We start from the raw sequence: 22,894 nt of genomic DNA on the forward strand, positions 1-22,894 counted from the left end.
TGTATAGGGAGCACATGCAGTTAGTGGCATGTTTCTTAACACATTTCTTTCAATTCTTGTGGGTTTAAACCCAGAAGTTGACTTGCTGACTGATATAGCAATTCTATGTTTCATTTTTATTTATTTATTTATTTTTGAGATGGAGTTTGACTCTCTTGGCTCACTGCAACCTTCACCTCCCACATTCAAGTGATTCTGCTGCCTCAGCCTCCTGAGTAGCTGGGATTACAGGCACGCAGCACCACACCTAGCTAATTTTTGTATTTTTAGTTGAGACACAGTTTCACCATGTTGGTCAGGCTGGTCTTGAACTCCGGACCTCATGATCTGGCCGCCTCAGTGTCCTAAAGTGCTGGGATAACAGGCATGAGCCACTGAGCCCAGCCTATGTTCCATTTATTTTTAATTTAGGAAGCACTGTACTCTTTTCTACCATGACTATACCGCTGTAGAATCCACCAGCAATGTACAAGAGTTTCGATTTGGCTACATCCTCACGAACACTTGTTATTCCCTGGTTTTTTGATGATTGCCATCTTAATGTGTATGAAGTGGTATCTTACTATGGTTTTGATTTGCATTTCCTTAGTAATCAGTGATGTTGAGCATCTTTCATGTGCTTGATGGCCAGTTGTGTATCTTTTTTGAGAAATTTTCTATGTAAGTCTTTGCCTATTTTTTAATTGGGTTGTTTATTTATTGTTGAGTTGTAGGAATTCTTTATATATTCTGCATATTGATCCCTTATCAAAGATATTATTTGAAATATTTTCTTCCATTCTACCAGTTGTCCTCTGATTGCACAAAAGTTTTAAATTTTGGTGAAGTCCAATTTACTTGTTTTTTTCTTTTGTTACTTATGCTCTTGGTGTCAGAAAGCTTTTAGTTTACAATTTTAACTATATCATGTCTCCTGCCTCATATGTACCACTGGACAAGGTCCCTTTTATGTACTCACCTTCTGTCAGAGGTAAATGTATTTTGAAGTGGAGAATGAAGATAATTGCAAAATTGGCCTGGAGAACTAAGGTAATTATGAAAGTTCCAGATACAAGGAGAGAGGGCGCAATATGCCAGCAGTTCTCTACCAATCCATCCTAGAAGTCTTCTTTTAGGATTGCCTAAATAATGCAGGCGATGGATGCAAGACACACAAGTGTTCCAGAAGCATGTAAACAATGTACAGAGAAGAGGATAAGATAAAATAAGATGAGATAAGAATATTAGGAAAGCCCTGTTCAGAAGATTGCCTACAGAGGCAAAAGGGACAGTTACATTTTGCTGAGGGAAACAGGGTGGTAAGAAGCCTCATGTGGAAGATCCCCACTTATCCTGATACAGAAAGGTGTAAAATAATGTAATGGGAAAGCATTAGGCTGAGATAGCTCCCATGGCCTGGGTTCCTACATAGACAAAATGAAACAAGCTTAGCCCACCAACAAGTGGCCCGCTGAGTATTAGCTGTGTAATGAGAGACCTACCAACAGGATAGTTCAAATAATGCAACTGCCAAAATTTTTGCCAAACAAATAGTTTCTCTACTCTACTTCTACATTCACCCTATAAAAGCCTTCCCTACAAACACCTCCAGTAGATCCTCCAACCACTTTCAGTTTGGAGCTGGCTGATCCATGAATCTCTGTTTGTTTAAATAAACTCTTTAAAATGTTAATATGCTTAAGTTTATCTATTTTTTTCTCATTTTTAAAAATTGAGATGGGATCTTCCTATGTTGTCCAGGCTGGTCTTAAAACCCTGAACTCAAGGGATTCTCCTGCCTCAGCCTCCTGAGTAGCTGGAATTATAGACGTGTGCCTCCACACCCAGCTTACATTTATCTTTAAACAATGGTTTGACCCCTTTCTGAAATGTAATTGTGTTAAGACCTCTACCCTAAGTGATATGGCAGGCTCATTTTAGACCGTTGGACACTTTTGTCTCTGGACCACAATTTGCCCTTTGTGACCTGCTCTCCTAAGAAATTCAAGTGTAATTCAAGTTAGTTTACCCTCTGCTGATCAGGGGAGATTGCTCTGGGTGCAAATTCAAGACAGGCACTCACACCTTCATTCATACCCCAAATCTCATCATCACACAATACACCCATGTAATAGACCTGCACAGGTACCCTCCAGAATCTAAAATGAAAGTTGAAATTCCCTAAAATTTTAATTTCATCTTACTAAAAAACAAAGATAAATTTACTTCTTTCCAATTTGGATATACATTATACTGACATACACACTATATTCTATGGTGAATTATATTGATTGAATTTCACATTTTAAACTAACACTGAGTTACTGTGAAAAACTCTATTGGGTCATAATGTATTATGTTTTTAATATATTTTAATACAATTTGCAAATATTCTGTTTTAAAATTACATCTATGTTCCATAAATAAATAAATATGTAAAAAATAATAAATGTTTATATTATTCAAGTGAAGATTATAGTGATCTTTTTGAATATCTACTTAACCTCAGCTAACTTTAAATTCAGAAGTAGCAACTCCATAGAAATTCAACTTATTTCTACTTTATTACTCATACTTGTCTCCTTGAAGAAGCTTCATTGCTATCATGCAGTTTAGACTGGGATGACACAGATCTCTAGACTAAGTAGTATAATACTCACTATTCAAATAAAATCAAATTATTATAATGTTATGACACCTCGAAATACAAAAACGAAGCCCATGGATGTTAGGTTAATGTATAGAGAGAAGTATTCCTACTTACTATCTTTTAGGGCAGACATATCCCTGCTAAGGTGATTGCAAAATGTAATCAAAACCATATTGTAGAAGGAGACTTGAGATTCAGATTAGATTTTCATTCCAACTCTTACATACACAAGCTGCATGACTCTGGGTAAATTGCATATTCTCTTAGAGTTTCAATTTCTTCATCTGTACAATGGAGGTTAATGCCTATGGGCTATGGCTGATGTAGGGATAAAAGAACCAACATGGATGCATGGGCAGGGCCTGGTCCATAGAGCAGCTGGCATCAACAAATTGAAGCCCCCTTCCCATCTTGTCTTTGCGTGCACTACAAAATCCGGAATATGTCGGTATAAAAAGTACTCTTATAAGAGACAGAATTGGAAACTTTTGCAAAAAGAGATTGAAAAGGTGTCACATCTTGTGGCATGAGGAGTTGTGGGCATACACTTGAACTTTCTGCTGTGAGATATCCACAGAACTTCAGTAGCTTAAGAGAAGAGTTTAGATGTCATCTTAGTCATCTACCATAGAACTTCCTCTTCTTTTCTGAGATTTCTAGACAGTAAATTTTACAGCTCTAATAATGCAGTTCTCTCCCAATTGTTTGGACTATTCTAATAGATACAAAGCAGTATTTCACCAGCAGATGCTACTGCAGTTCATATGATGATTTCAAACTGAGAATCCCTTTAAAGTTATGCAACACATTTTTTTGGAAATAGGGTGAAAGTACTTTAAGATTAAAATCCTATGAAATAGGTTTACAGTAAATAATTACTTCTTGCAATGTCTATCTTACTATCTTATATTCACACATGTATCGGTGTCCTAATAAATATATGTGGTGAGTGAAAGTTACTTGAGGGCAGAGACTGTGCCATATGTTCCCTGCACTGCTGATGCCAATCTCAGCACGTGATATACAGTAGATGCTCAGTAAATAAATACTTTAACTTAAAAAATGCACTAAGAATAAATCTTAGAAGACATCAAAATACATATGAGTTCAACCTAGGGACATGGTCAGGAGCTCAAATTTCAATCTTATTTATTTATTTATTTATTTATTTAGAGACAGAGTCTCACTCTGTTGCCCAGGCTGGAGTGCAGTGGCACGATCTCAGCTTACTGCAACCTTCCTCTCCCGGGTTCAAGCGATTCTCCTGCCTCAGCCTCCAGATTATCTGAGATTACAGGTGCACACTAACATGCCCGGCTAATTTTTTTGCATTTTTAGTAGACACAGGGTTTCACCATGTTGGCCAGGCTGGGCTCAAACTCCTGAGCTCAGGCAATCTGCCCACTTTGGTCTCCCAAAATGCTGGGATTATAGGCAACAGCCACCACGCACGACCACAAAATGTTTTAATGTAGCTTCAAAACCCCTTTGCAAATAGGTGTATTCATAACAAGATGAAAACAAGAAAACATTGAGCTTCATAAAATAGAAGGGTTCTGCCTCGATTTGCATGTGGCCCCATCATTTGTTTGCTGTTGGGTCGTGGTCAGGTTACTTAGCTGCTCTCTGCCTCCGCATAGGCTTTATGCCTGTGCATCCCTCAACTACAAAACGGGAATAAGAATATCTAACAGAAGTGGAGAAAACATATATAAAGGCCTTTGAAAAGAGCTTGTGAAAGCTCAATAATTGTCCTCAATAATTGCTCTCAATAATTGTCACCTATTATTCAATAATAATCATAATCATGAAAATGTATGACTCAAAGAAAGATTCCTACTTCATATCCAGATTGCCAAAAGAATATCAGACATTGGACCTGTGAAAGGAATGACATTGAGATTTATTTTCACAATGCTAAGTTGGTTTTTTCTTTACCATTCAATTTCTGCAGTCCCCACTCTAAGCCCATGGTCCACCTTTTTATTTTTCCTCCTAAGATGTCTTCCCTTCTTGTAAGATTTTCTTTGCCTTAAGAAGGGCCCTTTTCATCCACCCACCATTTTACCCTTCCCAGAAGTTGGTTAATGGGCACAAAAATACAGTTAGATGGAAGGAACAGAAGTTCTAGTGTTCAATAGCACAGTAGAGTGATGATCATTAACAATAACTTATTATACATTTCAAAATGGCTAGAAGAAAGATGTGGAATTTTCCTAACACAAATAAATGATAAATGTTTGAGGTGATGGATATGCAAATTATCTTGATTTGATCAGTGCACATTGTATGCATATATCAAAATATCACATGTACCCTAGACATATGTATAATTGTCATGGAACAATAAAAACAAAAAGGGCCTGTTTCTCTTTCCTTCCTCCCCGCATTCCCTCCTATCCCAGATATGTGTTGCTCCTGGGGCTCTCCTGCCCCACGTTCAGTCAGCACTGAGCCAGCAGGAAGGATCTCACAGGTCATATCCTGAGATCAACCCTCCACCCCTTCAGGTAATGATCCTCCTGCTCTTAGTCATTTATATCCTTTGGTTCACAGATATTTTGAGTCAAGTGCCTTCTAACTGCTGAGCTACATAATATCCCTTGGTTTTTAAAGATAATACAAAGTAGATTTTAGTAACAACCTTGAGTCATCACGGCAGCTAATGAAGTTGGGGATTCCATGAAGCCATCCAAGCACATAAAACCCATTTCCTGGGTCCCTTTCCCTTAGCTCAAGGCCACAAAAATCAGAACATGAATTCCAGCCCATATTTGCATTATGTCTAAATAATTATGAATTATAAAATGAATCTAAAAAAATAGCTAAATATGTTCTATTCTTCTACTTCAATAAATATACCGCCATAATAACCCACAAGGTCGAAGTCGAGTGTAGAATTCTCTGATTTCTTGGTGCTCTGCGCGGGAATGTGGTAGTAAAGGGAGAGCTGATCCTCAGCCCCAGGCTAAACTTTTTTCTTTCATCATAGCTAGCCCTGTCCTCACTTGAGAAGCTTTGCGTACCCCTGTGTGGGGGACTTCCTAGGCCCCATGCAAGCTCCATCCACAATTCTCACCCCTTCAGACAGCAGAGCCTTGGGCACCATTTGGACAAGCACAGTTTGCGCTTTGAAATGGACCCAGGGAAGAGGCCATGCAGGCTCAGGCACATTTGGCCAGGGGCCTGAGTGCCCAGCGTGTGCCCTAGAAGAGATGGTGAGAGCTCTGGGTGGGCAAGGGTACAGTCAGTGGAGGGCCAGAGAGGCACCTTCTCAAGCGCAGGATTCAGGGCGGTAGTCCTCTTGCCAAGATGGAAGGCTACGATTCCTCCGTGCAATGACGACTGTGTCATGTCTTCTCAGCACACCTTTCATTCAGTCTCAGCCACCGTGGGGAGTTCTATTGAAGCACAGGCTTCCCTTGTGCTGCCAGCAAACTCAAGCTACACTTTCCGCCCCAGGACATCTCCACTATTGTAGGATTTTCCTGAGCACAAATACAGCCCAGAAACACTTGCAGGTTAACAGCCTCAGGGGAAGACCTCAACCAGTGTGGGACAGGTGGGCAAATGCTCGAGGCTCATGTTTCAGGTGGACAGTCCTGGGTAACCTTCCAGAGTCTCTCAGAAGGTCCTGTATAAAAAAAGTGCATGGGAGCAGCCTCAATAGCATGCCATTATTTTGGCTTTTTTCTATTTGCCTGGTTCACTCTTCCCACCTCTCACTCTTGCTTCTTGGAATCACTTCCCAAATAAACTATCCACACCCAAGTCTTCACTCCAGCTCTGCTTTCAGGGGTACAGGCGCACCTTGGAGATTGCAGGTTTGGTTCTAGGTCACCACAATAAAGCGAACCTCACAATAGAGCAAGTCACACGAAATTTTTTGCAAGTCACAAGAAATTCTTTGCTTTCTGGTGCATATAAAAGATACGTTGTCGGGCATAGTGGCTCACGCCTGTAATCCCAGCACATTGGGAGGCCAAGGTAGGTGGATCACCAGAGGTCTGAAGTTCGAGACCTGCCTGGCCAACATGGGGAAACCCTGTGAAAATACAAAAATGGTAGTGAGGGCCTGTATTCCTAGCTACTCAAGAGGCTGAGGCAGGAGAATTGTTTGAACCTGGGAGACAGAGTTTGCAGTGAGACAAGATCTCACCACTGCACTCCAACCTGGGCAACAGAGTGAGACTCCATCTCAAAAAAAATAGTTAAGTTTAAACTACTGTAGTCAATTAAGTTTGCAATAGCATTATGTCTAAAATATAATGTATACCTTACTTTGAAAATACTTGATTGCCAAAAAATGCTAACCATCATCTGTGCCTTCAGCAAGTCATCATCATTTTGCTGGTGGATGGTCTTGTCTCAATGTTGATAGCTACTGACTGCTCAGGATGATGGTTGCTGAGGGCTGGAGAGGGAGCGGTAATTTCTTAAAGTAACATGACAATGAAGTTAGCTGCATTGACTGACTCTTGCTTTCACAAAAGATTTCGCTGTAGCATGCTGTACAGTTTGGTAGCATTTTACCCACAGTAGAATTTGTATCAAAACTGGAACCAATCCTCTCAAACCTTGCCACTCCTCTATCAACTAAGTTTATGGAATAGTCTAAGTCCTTTGTTGTTCTTTCCACAATGTTCATGGCATCTTCAGCAAGAGTAGATTCCATCCCAAGAAACCACTTTCTTTACTCATTCATAATAAGCAACACTTTATCCATTAAGATTGCAGCTATTCGGCTGGGTGCGGTGGCTCATGCCTGTAATCCCAGTACTTTTGTAGGCTGAGGCTAGTGGATCATCTGACGTTGGGAGTTCGAGACCAGCCAGACCAACATGGTGAAACTCCGTCTCTACTAAAAATACAAAATTAGCTGGGTGTCGTGGCACATGCCTACAATACCAGCTATTCAGGAGGCTGAGGCAGGAGAATCACTTGAAACTAGGAGGTGGAGGTTTTGGTGAGCTGAGATCGCACCATTGTACTCCAGCCTGGGCAACAAGAGCACAACTCCATCTCAAAAAAAAAAAAAAAAAAAAAAAAAAAAAACAAAAAACAAAACATTGCAGCAATTCACTCACATCTTCAGGCTCCACTTGTAATTCTAGTTCTCTTGCTATCTTCACCACAACTGTGGTTCCTTCCTCTGCTAAAGTCTTGAACCACTCAAAGTCATTTATGAGGGTTGGAATCAGCTTCTTCCAAACTCCTATTAATGCTGCTATTTTTACCTCCTCTGGTGAATCATGAATGTTCTTAGTGGCATCTACAATAGTGAATCCATTTATAGAGCACGGGTAGAGTAGATTTAGCATAATCCTTAAGAGGTGCCCTAGGATTTATGGAATTGCAAATGAGCATTGGCTTGTAATAAGAGAGTCAGTCTGTCCTATAAATCTTTTTTTTTTCTTGAGATAAGGTCTCACTCTGTTGCCCAGGATGGATTGCAGTGGCATGATCTTGGCCCACTTCAGACTTGACCTCCTTGACTCAAGCAATCCTCCCACCTCAGCCTCCTGAGTAGCTAGACTAGTAGCTGCACCACCATACATGGCTTATTTTTTTTTATTCATTTATTTTTGGTTAGAGACAGGGTTTCACCATGTTGCCCAGGATAGTCTCAAACTCCTAAGCTCAAGGCATTCTCCCACTTCAGCCTCCCAGAGTGCTGGGATTACAGACATGAGCCACCCTGCCTGGCCTCTAAATTCATGTTATGGAGACTCATTTTCATGGTTAAAAATTCCTGAATTGACTGTGGCCTGTTGAGAGGTGGGATGGAGGAAACTACTATGGAAAATGAAGAAGAAAGGGAAGCACACCAGAAGCAAGAAAGTGTCATCGATTTTTACATCAAGGACTCCATGATAAAGAGAAAGAACAGGTAGCCTGTTTTCGTGGCTGACCATTGGACTGCAGACTGCACCTGCATCTACCAAGTTCTTCCAGATATTCCCAGTTTTAAATTTTTGACCTGATATTCATGAACACAGTGCTACTGGTCAGACCTTTGTCCAGGATTAAGCTTCAGAAAATAATGTCTTCATGTAGTGGGAGGCCTGGTTAGGGTTATGATTCTGCCCTGGGGCATCTGCCCCTTCTGGTCTGGAGGTAAACTTGGCATCTACAATTTACCTCCATACTTGAACAGCCAAGGATGGGCTGAGCACAAAGGCTCACATCTGTAACTCCAAGAGTTTGGGAGGCCAAGGCAGGAGGATCGCTTAAGGCCAGGAGTTCAAGACCAGCCTGGGCAATATAGTGAGACCTTGTCTCTGTAAAAACAAACAAACAAACAAACAAAACCAAGGACGGATGGGTGGCAGGGAGCAGTTCAACATGGGAAACCATTAATCTGAGAGCTGGAAGGACCCTTAGACCAGCCCCCTATTAACAGATGAGACTCTGCCCTGGGAATATAGCCTAAGGTAATGCATTGAACTTTTCTACAGATTTTAAAATAATCAGTCCTAAAACCTCCAAGCATACTGCTACTGTTTGCTATTGAATAATGTTTTCTAGTCCAGGTGTGGTGGTTCATGCCTGTAATCCCAACACTTTGGAAGGTTGAGACAAGTGGATCACCTGAAGTGAGGAGTTTGAGACCAGCCTGGCCAACGTGGTGAAACCCTGTCTCTACTAAAAATACAAAAAATTAGCAGGCCATGGTGGAGCATGCCTGTAATCCCAGCTGCTTGGGAGGCTGAGGCAGAAGAATACTTTGATCCTGGGAGGCAGAGGTTGCAGTGAGCTGAGATTGGACCATTGCACTCCAGCCTGGGCTACAAGACTCAAATTCTGTCTCGAAAATACTAATGATAATAATAATGTTTTCTACAAGCCAGGGGTTATTTTGTACTGGGAACTGGTGTGAAGGGATCCACCATGTGTCAGCTTTTGGATTGATGACAGTTATTTCCAGATCATGGAGGTGGGAATGCTTGTTGATCATCTTCTATGTTCTTTGTTATATTGATTGATTTTTTTTAAAAAGCTAGCATTTTTATAACAATAAAGTCATAAAAATAAGTAACTAAAATAAAGTAAAATAATCTAAAAAGGCCAAGCGCGGTGGCTCACACTTGTAATCCCAGCACTTTGGGAGGCCAAGGTGGGTGGATCACGTGAGGTCAGGAGTTCAAGACCAGCCTGGCCAACATGGTGAAACCCCCATCTCTACTGAAAATACAAAAATTAGCCAGACGTGGTGGCAGGCACCTGTAATCCCAGCTACTCAGGAGGTTGAGGCAAGAGAATTTCTTGGACCCGAGAGAAGGTGCTTGCAGTGAGCTGAGATTGCACCATTGCATTCCAGCCTGGGTGACAAGAGCTAAATTCCATCTCAAAACAAAACAAAACCAAAATCTAAATGTAATTGAGTTGAATATTTAAACTTTTAATTGACATTTCAAATTAGATTCTAATTCCATTTAAAAGAGCATATCATAGAAGCAAATGTACTCATTTATGTTAACTCTGTGGTTTCATTTAAGCAATTTGTTTTGTGAAGGGACAGAAGTCCAACCAGATTTTAACACTGTATAAATATGTATTTATTAATTTAATTACAATGACAATACTCTCAACTCCCCCTTTGAATAAAGGAGAACATCTGATCTGTGTTCTGGGACAGTGTGCCCTATAGGTGTGTGGAAATACCAATGCCCTCAGCTGTGTGGCAGGCTCAGTGGGACCTGGAGTGCAGGAGCCCCTGGGCCATTCACCTCTGGCCACAAAAGTCATTGTCCATTTATTCCCAACTGCTATAGAAATATTATTTTCAGTGGTTGTTATGATGTAAAAGAAAAGAAGCAGATTTATGAAACCTTTACATATAAGTTATGTTAGTAAATAAAGTCTACTTTCTTCTGGCTTAACTAAAAATCTATACTAGTATTTATGCATTTTGTAAAATAAAGATGCCAATTTAAATATTATGAAGCAAAGCAACTGAGTATTAGGTAAGACAGCCAAGTACAACTGCAGAATTGTAGAGGTTATGGGTTACATGTATAAGAATATTTCATAGCAATAATCTTTTAAGACTCTGTGAAGACACTCCACAGTGAAGCAGAAATTAGAACAGAATTAATAATACTGTGTATGCTCTCATTTCACCAATTTATCAAAACCAGCTTTATGATTCAGGAGGGTGTCTGCTCTTTTGCAATTGGAAGAAAAGAAATAATATTTTATTTTTCGACTCTTAAGATTTTCTTCATTAACAGTATTTCCAAGGCGAAGTAAGGGAGCTGCAAGTAGCACCAACAGAATAAAGCAGTCTTGAGCAGCTTTGAAAAAATGTTCTTAAAATATGGAAAATGGAGCCAGGTGTGGTGGCTCACTCTTGTGATCCGAGAACTTTGGGAGCTTGAGGTGAGAGGATTGCTTGAGGCCAAAAGTTTGAGACCAGCCTGGGCAGCATAGCAAGATCCCCATCGTTACAAAAAATAATAATTTTTTGTTTTAATTAGCTGGATGAGGTGGTGCATGCCTTAGTGTCCCAGTTACTTGGGAGGCTGCGGTAGGAGGAGTTCTTGAGCCTGGGGGTTCAAGTCTGCAGTCAGCTCTGATTGCACCAGTCTTCAAGCCTGGGCAACAAAGTGAGACCTTGTCTCACTATATATATAAATATATATATATATATATAAAAATATATATGGATATATATAATATATATAAAAAATACGTATATGGAAAAGGGAAGGGGCCAAGAATATCAAAGACCTTATTGAAGAAGAGGAAAGATTTGTGCTTCAAAATATCAGAACTTTTAAAAAGCCACAGCAATTAAGACAGTGTGGTCTTCACAATAAACTGACAGAGGAAACAGAATAGAGAGTTCCCAAACAAATCTCCACAAATTTAATCTTTGATATGTGATGTAGATGACATGGCAGATCAGCAAGGAAAGAAAGGACTTTTCAATAAATAGAATAGAAAAATAATGGTTATTGATATAGGAAACAAAATGAAATTATATTCCTACTTCACTCTATATACAAACATTAAATTCCAGAGGAGCAAAGACTTACATTTCAGAAATAAAACTTTAATACTTTTAGTAGAAAATGTAAGTGAATGAGACACAAAAAGCCATTTAACCATTAAAAAAGATTAGACATTTTGACTATCACAAAATTAAGAACTTTTTACATCAAAAAGTGGAAAGATAGGCTGGGCACGTTGTCTCAAGCCTGGAATCCCAACAGTACATCACCTGAGGTCAGGAGTTTGAGACCAGGCTGGACAACATGGTGAAACCCTGTCTCTGCTAAAAATACAAGAAATTAGCTTGGCATTAGTGGCAGACACCTGTAATCCCAGCTACTTGGGAAGCTGAGGCACGAGAATCATCTGAACCCAGGAGGTGGAGGTTGCAGTGAGCCACTGCACTCCAGCCTGAATAACAGAGCTAGACTCTGTCTCAAAAAAAGAAATAGAAATTAAAAAATAAAAGTAAAAATGTGAAAAGGTAAACTATAAATTAGAATATATTTGCAGTACCTAAAACCTATGAAAGATTAAAATCATATCAACTAAGTATAAGGAGCTCCTATGAATTAATTTTAAAAATAGCAACCTAACAGAAAATTGGGAAAATACATCAATAGGGATTTCACAAAAGAGAAAGCCTGAAAAATGTAAAAAATTTCTCAACCTCATTAGTAATCAGGAGAATGCCCAAGATACTACACATCTATTCTCCCCACAGTAATTAAGAAGTTTGACAATACCAAATGTATTAGTCCACATTCACACTGCTGATAAAGACATACCTGAGATAGGGAAGAAAAAGAGGATTAATTGTATTTAGGGTTCCACATGGTTGAGGAGGCCTCAGAGTTATGGCGGTGGATGAACAGCACTTCTTACATGGCAGTGGCAAGAGAATATGAGAAGGAGGCAAAAGAAGCAAAAGATGAAACCACTGATAAACCCATCAGATCTTGTGAGATTTATTCACTATCACAAGAATAGCATGGGAAAGACCGACCCCAAAGATTCAACTACCTCCCCCTGGTTCCCTCCCCGAACACGTGGGAATTCTGAGCAATACAATTCAAGTTGAGATTTGGGTAGCGACATAGTCAAACCATATTTTTCCACTCTTGGCCCCTCCAAGTCTCATGTCCTCTCCAAATCTCATGTCCTCACATTTCAAAACCTATTATGCCTTCCCAACAGTCCCCCAAAGTCTTAACTCATTTCAGCATTAACCCAAATGTCCACTGTCCAAAGTCTCATCTGAGACAAGGCAAGTCTCTTCTGCCTATGACCCTGTAAAATCCAAATCAAGCTAGTTACTTCCTAGATACAGTGGGGGTACAGGTAATTGAGCAAATGCAGCTGTTCCAAATGGGAGAAATTGGCCAAAACAAAGGGTTTACAGGCCCCATGCCAGTCTGAAATCCAGCAAGGTAGTCAAATTTTAAAGCTCCAAAATGATCTCCATTGACTTCATGTTTCACATCAAGATCATGCTGATGCAAGAGGTGGGCTACCACGGCCTTGGGTAGTTCTGCCTCTGTGGCTTTGCAGGGTATAGCCCACCTCCTGGCTGTTTTCATGGGCTGATGTTTAGTGACTGCAGCTTTTCCAGGCTCACAGTGCAAGCCGTCAGTGAATCTACCATTCTGGGGCCTGGAGGAGAGTGGCCCTCTCCTCACAGCTCCACTAGGAAGTGCCCCAGTAGGGACTCTGTGTAGGGTCTCCAACCCCACATTTCCCTTCTGCACAGCCCTAGCAGAGGTTCTCCATCAGAGCCCCACCCCTGCAGCAAACTTCTGCTTGGATATCCCGGTATTTTCGTACATCCTCTGAAATCTAGGTGGGGGATTCCAAACCTCAATTCTTGACTTCTATGCATGTGCAGGCTCAACACCACGTGGAAGCTGCCAAGGCTTGGTGTTTGCACTCTCAAGGCCATGGCCTGAGATCTATGTTGGCCCCTTTCAGCCATGGCTGGAAGGGCTGAAACGCAGAGAACCAAGGCTCTAGGCTGCACACAGCACAGTCAACCTGGGCCCAGCCCAGAAAAACAGTTTTTCCTCCTAGGCCTCCGGGCTTGTGATGGGAGGGGCTGCTGTGATGACCTGTGACATGTCCCGTAGAAATTTTCCCCATTGTTTTGGGGATTAACATTCAGCTTCTTGTTACTTATGCAAATTTCTGCAGACTGCTTGAATTTATCCTCAGAAAATGGGATTTTCTTTTCTATCAATTTGTCAGGCTGCAAATTTTCCAAACTTGTATGCTCTGCTTCCTTTATAAAACTGAAGGCCTTTAGCATCACCCAAGTCACCTCTTGAATGCTTTACTGCTTAGAAATTTCTTCCAGCAGAAAACCTAAATCATCTCCCTCAAGTTCAAAGTTCCACAAATCTCTAGGGCAGGGGCAAAAGGCTGCCATTCTCTTTGCTAAAACATAACAAGAATCACCTTTGCTCCAGTTCCCAACAAGTTCCTCATCTCCATCTGAGACCACCTCAGCCTGGACCTTATTGTTCAAAACACTATCAGCATTTTTGTCAAAGCCATTCAATAAGTCTCTAGGAGGTTCCAAAATTTCCAACTTTTCCAGTGTTCTTCTGAGCCCTCCAAACTGTTCCAGCCTCTGCCTGTTACCAAGTTTCAAAGTCGCTTCCACATTTTTGGTTATCTTTTCAGCAGCACCCCACACCACTGGTATTAATTTACTGTATTATTCCATTTTCACACTGCTGATAAAGACATATCCAAGTCTGAGAAGAAAAAGAGGTTTAAAGAAAAAGAACTGTAATTTGATTTACAGTCCCACATGGTGGGGGAGGCCTCAGAGTCATGGCAGGAGGTGAAAGGGACTTCTTACATGGCAGCAGCAAGAGAAAATGAGGAGGAAGCCAAAGCAGAAACCCCTGATAAACCCATCAGATCTCATGAGGCTTATTCACTATCATGAGAATAGCACAGGAAAGACTGGCCTCCATCATTCAGTTACCTCACCCTGGGTCCCTCCCACAACATGTTGGTATTCTGGGAGATAGAATTCAAGCTGAGATTTGAGTGGGCACACAACCAAACCATATCACCAAATATGGAGAGACTGTGGATCAACAAGATCATCTCGAACTAATACAGGAGGTGAGAGTTTAAATTAGAACAACCACTTTGGAAAACAATTTGGATTATCTTATAAAGTTGAGCATTCTCATATGTTATGGCAAAGTAATTTCTCTACCATAGGCCCTGGAGAAACTCTTGCCCATATGTACCAGAAGTAGTAAAAAAAAAAAAATGCTCATGTAATGCCATTCATAATAGCAAATATATGGAAACAAGCCAGATGTTCATTAATAGGAGAATGGGTAAATTTATAGGAGAATGGGTAAATAAATTATACCCTTAAAAACTAAATAATATGTCATTTAGGGCAATCATATATATGCAATAAAACAATGTTTTTTTAAAGGCAGGGAATCCTAAACATAAATTCAGGATAGTAGTTGCCCTGGGGCTGAATGGTGTAAATCAGGAAAAAGGACAGAGGAGGAGCAGATGTTAGGGTCAGAACCCTAGTTCTTGGGTTGTGTTCTGGGTTCACAAGTGATTACCATATTATTCAAATACATTCAAATACATTTACATAGAGGGCCAGGCACAGACAAGGATGAAATTAGAGCCAAGGTATGCTATGAGCCAAGGAATATGATTGATCAAATTTTGTGCACTTTAAGTCATTTGAAAAAAAGAAAAGCAAAACAACAAAATAATTTTTAAATAATTGAATATAGAGTGCTATGTTCTGAATGTTTCCCCTAAAATTAATCACAATGTTATAGGATTAAGAAGTACGGCCCTTGGGTAGTGACTCAGTCATGAAGGGAGAATCTTCACGAATGGGTTTAGGGTCCTTACACAAGGACTGGAGGGAGTGGGCTTCCCCTGTTTTGCCCTTCCACCTTCTGCCATGTGAGGACACAGTGCATCTCCTCCTGAAGACATAGTGTACAAGGTACCATCTTGGTTGCAAAGACCTGGTCCTCACCAGACACCAATCCTGCTGGCACCTTGATCTTGGACTTCCAGCCTATGGAACTGTGAGAAGTAATTTCTCTTCTTCAGAAATTACCCAGTCTATTGTATTTTCTTATACAGTAGCACAAACTCATGAAGGCATAATGCCTCTTGTCATTTTCTTCTACAATTTTCTTTGTTGCCTCTTTAGCACTGGGTCATTTTATATTTGATCCTTCATAATATCTCTTACTTTTGGTTTTTCACATTTCTGTTCCAAGTGTATTCTTAGATACATATTTTTCACTGTTTATTAGTATCCAGGTCAGAAAGTCCAGGATACATTCTTTTAAGGGTTTAGTTTCTGCAGCAATGAAGTATTAATGCCTCCTGTAAACTAGGTATTTCCTTTCCAATTGTAACTGCCATCTAGAAGCAAAGAGGAATTACAGGCTATGAGTGTGTGTGAGGTTGATATTTAGTGTATCTAGAGTATGGTTAAATGCTGGTTTTTAATCACACAAATACTTCAATTGCTTGGTGCACCAGGGTATCAGTTGCTAGTTATCTCTGTATTTATCCATGCTGTTACAGAGGGAAAGTACAGACCGTGAGGTTGGATCAGTTGTCATACCCATATTTGGGGAGCTTTGATTTTTTTAACCTTCATCTGCTTAACTGTCACACGTAGCAGCTCAGGTGAAAAGTACTTTTATTGTGGGGACTTTCCCTTAGTGCTCTATGGTGCACAAGAGCAGACCTATGTAGAAGCATTTAAGTATTTTGTGCATCAACAGGACAATTAAAGGAATAAATTCTCATTGTATCTTTCAGCCCCTGAAGACAAAACCACAGTGACAGTAATTAGGTCAAGCCATTGTATTCAGAGAGAGTCAGCCTTGGTCTTTGAGAGTGAGTCCCCTTTACCCCACCGTCAAGACTCACTGAGCAGATGGGAAAGTTCAGGTGGAACATGCAGTGAATAGCAAACACGGTGGGGGGCGCTCACTGTCATGCACTGCCATGCTTGCCATGGTCAGCAGACCTGTCTTCTACTTGACAACAGGCAGGTTGAGAAACATTTTCTTGGAGAGTTTCTTGATTCTTGCCAGTTGTGGCAGGATGGACTGACTTAGAGGAGCTCAGGAAGGTTGTTAACACAGAAACAAAAGGTGAATTGTACTCCTCAGCAGGCCCATGTTAGAGCAGCAGGTACTTGAAGCCCCAGCCACTCCTGGGACACAACATAATTCCCCTAATGATTTGAAATTTGGTGGAGAGTGGGTCGCTAATCCCTGTGTCCAGGGACAAAAAGAGACATAAACAGCAAAAAGTTATAAAATAAGTGTGCCTAACATCTGCTTATTGCGGGAGGTAGGGATTTAAGATATAAGAATTTAGCTGCAGGAGCAAACACACACCTGTAATCTCAGCACTTTGGGAGGCCAACACAGGAGGACAGTTTGAGCCCAGGAGTTTGACATGAGCCAGGCAACATAGTAAGTCCCCATTTGTACAAAAATGTTTTTGGAGAAAAGTAGTTGAGTGTGGGGGCACATGCCTGTAGTCCCAGGTATGTGGGAGGCTGAGACAAGAAAATCACTTCAGCCTGGGAGATGGAGGCTGCAGTGAACTCTGATCACCACAATGTAAGTCAGCCTGTGAGTCTGGAGACCCGACCTGGCGCCTTGAAGGGGGGTCCCCCTGCACCGGTAGAAGTTGGCTCAAGGAGGTTCTGAAAACAGGACTCCCGGGGGTCCAGCCCTGGAGGACCCGAAGCTCCCACTCCCATAACGACCTCTACTACATCCACGCTCCAGCCGCCACTGCTACTGCCACAGAACCCCCGCCACGTGTCGCCGAACCTGTTTAAAGGGGCCACAGCCAGAGTTTGAAGAGCAAAGCAGGAGTCGGCCTGGGGAATGCGCATGCGGGAGGCACGAGCCCATTCCCCTGTGACGGTGGTTCCAACGGTTGGCTGAGGACGATTCCCTGAGCCTTGACAAAGCAGGAGCCTTCCGTGACAGTGCGTCAGTGTCGAGGCTCCAGCCTGACCAATCCAGGGGGTCGACAAAACAGATTCGGGACATTATGCTACACAGAGGGGCTACCAGGATGCAGAAACAGCAGATGGAGTCCGGGGAAAGCGGGGTGGCATCCCAGCCTCAGGCCTGCCAGTACGGTGTTCAGGTGAGCCTCCAAAGTCATGCCCCTGGTGATCTCGAGGACAGGTTTGTCTGTGTGCCGAAGGACTACTCTCTCACCCGAGGGTCATTCTCCCAAAGAGCAGAGACCCGCAGCCTCAGTGATTGCCTGGGGGTGTGTGTCTCTCTGCCACTGCTGTATGTCTGGTGCGTGTGTCTCCCATTCTCTCTTCTCTCTCTGTCACTCACTCTCTGTCTGTTTCTCTCACTTTCTCTGTCTCTGTGTGTGTGTGAGCCCGTGTGCGTGTGTGTTTATGTGCCCAGTGCGTTACAAAGCGATCTCTTGCATGTCAGCGTGTCTTTAGTGGGCCCCAGTCTGCGTCTCTGCCTGGGTCATGTGGCCGGTTGTCAATCATTTCCGCGGCAGTTCCACTTTGGCTTTCTGAAGACCTCGACAATGCGAAAAGCGTCGGTCTCAGAGAAACTGAAATTTCATCCCGATCCTGAGCTGCCTCTTTTCTAGAATCAAGATGACCACACTCCAACAACAACAAAAAAAAAACAAAAACAAACAAACAAACAAAAAAAACTACAAGGAGCTAACTGTTTTCCAGTAGGGGAGGACACCAGTGTGAAAGGAGATGGTTCTATCTCCTCACGGCTCTTCTCTGAGAAATGAAGCCATGCTACGAATCAATCTTCAAGAGAAGCTGAAAACGGGACATAACAAGGATGCCTGTCAATGGAAAGCAAGCCTCTCAGGACAAGTCACCCGTTTGGCACTCCTCCCCTTATGCCCTTGGAGGTGGTTTCCAGTTGTTCCACGGTTTCCAAGGCTTCCAGTGTTGCTGGTTTCCAGGACTGGGGCTGGGTGCAGGAGAGGTGGAGTAAGGGCTACCTGGGCGGTGGAGGGTTGGAAGTAGGGTGAATTTTGGAGAAACCTCTCTGCTCCTCGGGCAGGCATTTCAAAATGGGGCTTCCGTCAGGCACGGGGCCCCTCGTGGTTCCCAGGGGTACTTTGATATTCCTTGTCATTGATGAAAACGTCACTTATTCCGCCTTCCACCGGGCACAAGCCTGAACACCACCGTTTGTTTCGCCGTCGCCCCTTATGCCTCCGGTGACACACAATCAAACCATCTGCCATGAGACACGCCACTACCACGCGTGATCCCATGGACTCCACGTTGGATTCACCCCTTTTCCTGTTTGCACGTGTCCTGGAAAGAGCGGTCGGCTTTCCGGAGGCCCAGAGCTTTTAGAAGCCGGGCACTCCACTGCTCTTCCAAAGGAGGAGGGAGGCAGACGGCTAATGGATCAGTGAACTTTCAGCTGAAAACACGCCTTGAGACCCATGGGATAGATCTGTGCTGCAGAGAGGTCTTGCCTGCCTCATCAGATGTGGTGAGCCCATCCTATCTCACTCGGAGGGAGCCAAAATCGGATCTGAACGGGAGTCCCCAGAAGCCAGTAGGCGCCCTGAAACTCCCCATCCCTCCGTGGAAGTCGGCTCAAGGAGGTCCGGAGGAAAGGACTCCTGGGGGCTTGGCCCTGGGACAGGACATCCGCGGCCCTCTCTCCCACGCTGCCCCAAACCGGGCCCCGGATCCAGCAGCCACCACGGCTGAGGCAGGAGACTAGCTGACACCACACAACCTAGGCCTAATTTAAAGCGGACACAGCCTGAGATCCAGGAGCGGAGACCAAGTCGGCCCAGCCAAAGCGCATGCGCGAGGCACGAGCGGCTCTTCCCTTCACAGTACTTCCCACGGTTGTCTTAGAAACCGATCGCTGAGGGTTGGCAAAGCAGAAGCCCTCCGTGGCAGTGCTTGGGTGGCAGGGCTCTGAGGCTCCGGCCTGACCTCTCCACGAGGTCGACGGGAACGTCTCCGGATGCCAGGAGTCGCAAAGGGCCGACCATGATGAGGAAACCTCAGGCGGAGTGCGGGGGAAGCAGCACGGCATCCCAGCCTCAGGCCTGTCTGGTCGCTGTTGGGGTGAGTCTCCCCAAAAGTCGTGCCGCCGTCATCTCGAGGACAGGTCGGCCTGCATGCCCCTGGGCTGTTCTCTCACCCGAGGGTCGTTCTCGTCGCGAGCAGAACCCCGCAGCCTCAGGGGTTGCCTGGAGATGTGTGTTTCAATACCTCTGCTGTATGACTCTGTGTGTGTGTGTGTGTGTGTGTGTGTGTATGCGCGTGTCTGTGTGTCTGTCTGTGTCTGTGTGTGTGTCTCCCATTCTCTCTTCTATCTCTGTCTCTCAGTCTCTGTGTCTTTCTTTCCCTCTCTCTGTCGGTTAGTGTGTGTGTGCCCTTGTGCGTGTGTGTCTTTGGACGAATGTGCCCTGTGCACCACAAAGCGATTTCTGGCATGTCGGCCTGTCTTTGCTGAGCCTCTTTCTGCGTCTCTGCCTGGGTCATGAGGCCGGTTGTCAATCGTTTTCGCCGCCGCGGATCCACTTTGGGTGTGTGAAGGCCTGGCCCACGTGAGGAGATGTATCGGTCACGGAGCAATTGAAATCTCATCCCCATCATGAGCTGCCTCTTTTCTAAGATCAAGATGACCACACAGCAACCAAGGAAAAGAGCCCCACCAGAGCTCTTTGTCCTGCAGTAGCGGAGCAGAACCACATCAGAGAAGATGGCTGTATCTTTTCACGGTTCTTCTCTGAGGAATGAAGCCACACCACGATACCGTGTAGAAGAAGAAGCCGGGAATGGGAGATGGCAACAATCCCTGTCCCTGGAATGCTGGCCTCTCTGGACAAGCCACCCTTTTGGAACCCCTCCACTTATGCCCCTGGCGGTGGCACGGCGCTGTATCCTGCCGGGGCTCTGGCCTCTGCTCTATCCTTCCTCTTGCTCTGCCTCACGTGTTTCTCAGGGGCCTGGATGCCTCTCGCTCTGGCCAAATGTCTTCAACAAAGATGACTTCCCAGTGCGTCAGGGACACACTTCCTGCAGATCCGTGTCATGATTGTATCTCTCTCCAAACGTCTTTCTGCTTCATTGGGCAGGTCTCATGACCCTGGATTTCTTGGCTTCCATACGTGTCTCAGACAGGGAAGCTTCCTTGTTCTCCAGGTTTCTCCTCATGGGTGGGTGGATTGACTAGAATGAGCGCTAGGCGAGCGTGACTGGCCTTGTCTTCTAGGACAGGTGGTGTCGCATTTCCTCTGCACTTCCTGTCTCATTCTTGAGGGACCTCCTGTCCTCTGCTCCTGGGTGGACTGATTCCCTTGATCTTGTGGCCGAAACGAATGTCAGGGAACCAGAGGGACTGGGCTGGGGCTGGGGCTGGGGCTGGGGCTGGGGCTGGGGCTGGGGCTGGGGCTGGGTGCAGGGGAAGTTGCGTCAGGGCTACCAGGGAGGAGGAGGGTTGGGTGTGGGGCGAATTCTGCAGAAACTTCTTTGCTCCTCTGATAGGCATTTGAAAACCTGGCTTGGGTCAGGCACAGGCCCCCCACCCACCGAATCCCAGGTGTTCTTTGATTTCCCTTGGCATTGACCGAAGGGTCACTTGTTCCCGCCTTCCACTGGCCCATACCTGGACACCACCGTTTGTTTCGCCGTCTCCCAATATGCCTCCGGTGACACACATTCACACCATCTGCTGTGGGATACGCCAGTGCCACGCGTGGTCACATGGTCTCCACCTCGGCTTCGCCCCTGTTCCTGCCTGCACGTGTCCTGTAAAGCGCGGTCGGCTTTCCGGAGCCCCAGGGCTTTTAGAAGCGGGGCAGGCCCCTGCTCTTTCGAAGGAGGAGCGAGGCCGAGGGCTGATGGATCAGTGAAGGTTCACCTGACGCTGCGCCTTGAGACCTATGGGATCATTCTGTGCTGCAGCGAGGCCCTGCCTGCCTCACCAGATGTGGAGAGCCCATCCTATCTCACTGGGAGGGGGCCAAAATCGGATCTGAACGGGAGTCCCCAGAACACAGCACGCGTCTTGAAGCTCCCCTTCCCTCGGTGGAAGTCGGCTCAAGGGGATCCTGAGGGAGGACTGCTGGGGGTTTGGCCCTGGGACAGTGAACTGGCGGCCCCCTCTCCCACGGCGTCCCAAGCTGGACCCCGTATCCACACGCCGCCACGGCTGCAGAGGGAGCCTCGCTGCAGCCGCGCAGAGGGGGCATTATTTAAAGGGGACGCACCCTGTCTGCCAGGAGCGGAGCGGGAGTCGGTCCAGCCAATGCGCATGCGCGAGGCGCGAGCGGCTTCTGCCGTCACAGTGCTTCCCACGGTTGTCTTAGAAACCGGTCCCTGAGGCTCGGCAAAGCAGGAGCCCTCCGCGGCAGTGCTTGGGTGGCGGGGCTCTGAGGCTCCGGCCTGACATCTCTACAGGGTCTACGGGAACGTCTCCGGTTGGCAGGATTCGCAAAGGGCCGACCAGGATGAGCAAACCCCAGGCGGAGTCCGGGGGAAGCAGCACGGCATTCCAGCCTCAGGCCTGCCCGGACGCTGTTGGGGTGAGTCTCCCCAAATGTCGTGCCGCCGTCATCTCGAGGACAGGTCGGCCTGCGTGCCCCTTGGCTGTTCTCTCACCCGAGGGTCGTTCTCGTCGACAGCAGAACCCCGCAGCCTCAGAGGTTGCCTGGAGGGGTGTGTTTCAATGCCTCTGCTGTATGACTCTGCGTGTGTGTGTGTGTGTGTGTGTGTCTCCCATTCTCTCTTCTCTCTCTGTCTCTCAGTCTCTGTGTCTTTCTTTCCCTCTCTCTGTCGGTTAGTGTGTGTGTGCCCTTGTGCAAAGATGACTTCCCAGTGCGTCAGGGACACACTTCCTGCAGATCCGTGTCATGATTGTATCTCTCTCCAAGCGTCTTTCTGCTCCATTGGGCAGGTCTCATGACCCTGGATTTCTTGGCTTCCATACGTGTCTCAGACAGGGAAGCTTCCTTGTTCTCCAGGTTTCTCCTCATGGGTGGGTGGATTGCCTAGAATGAGCGCTAGGCGACCGTGACTGGCCTTGTCTTCTAGGATAGGTGGTGTCGCATTTCCTCTGCACTTCCTGTCTCATTGTTGAGGGACATCCTCTCCTCTGCTCCTGTGTGGACTGACTCCCTTGATCTTGTGGCCGAAACGAAAGTCAGGGAACCAGAGGGACTGGGCTGGGGCTGGGGCTGGGG

At 44.8% G+C, this 22,894-nt stretch overlaps 1 pseudogene; it reads left to right on the plus strand.

The window, feature by feature from the left end:
* The first annotated feature begins 17,566 nt into the window (after positions 1-17,566).
* LOC129051291 (uncharacterized) overlaps positions 17,567-22,894 on the plus strand; it is a 28,924-nt pseudogene continuing 23,596 nt past the window's right edge.

This window comes from Pongo abelii, chromosome 19, assembly GCF_028885655.2.
Source record: "Pongo abelii isolate AG06213 chromosome 19, NHGRI_mPonAbe1-v2.0_pri, whole genome shotgun sequence".
NCBI lineage: Eukaryota > Metazoa > Chordata > Mammalia > Primates > Hominidae > Pongo > Pongo abelii.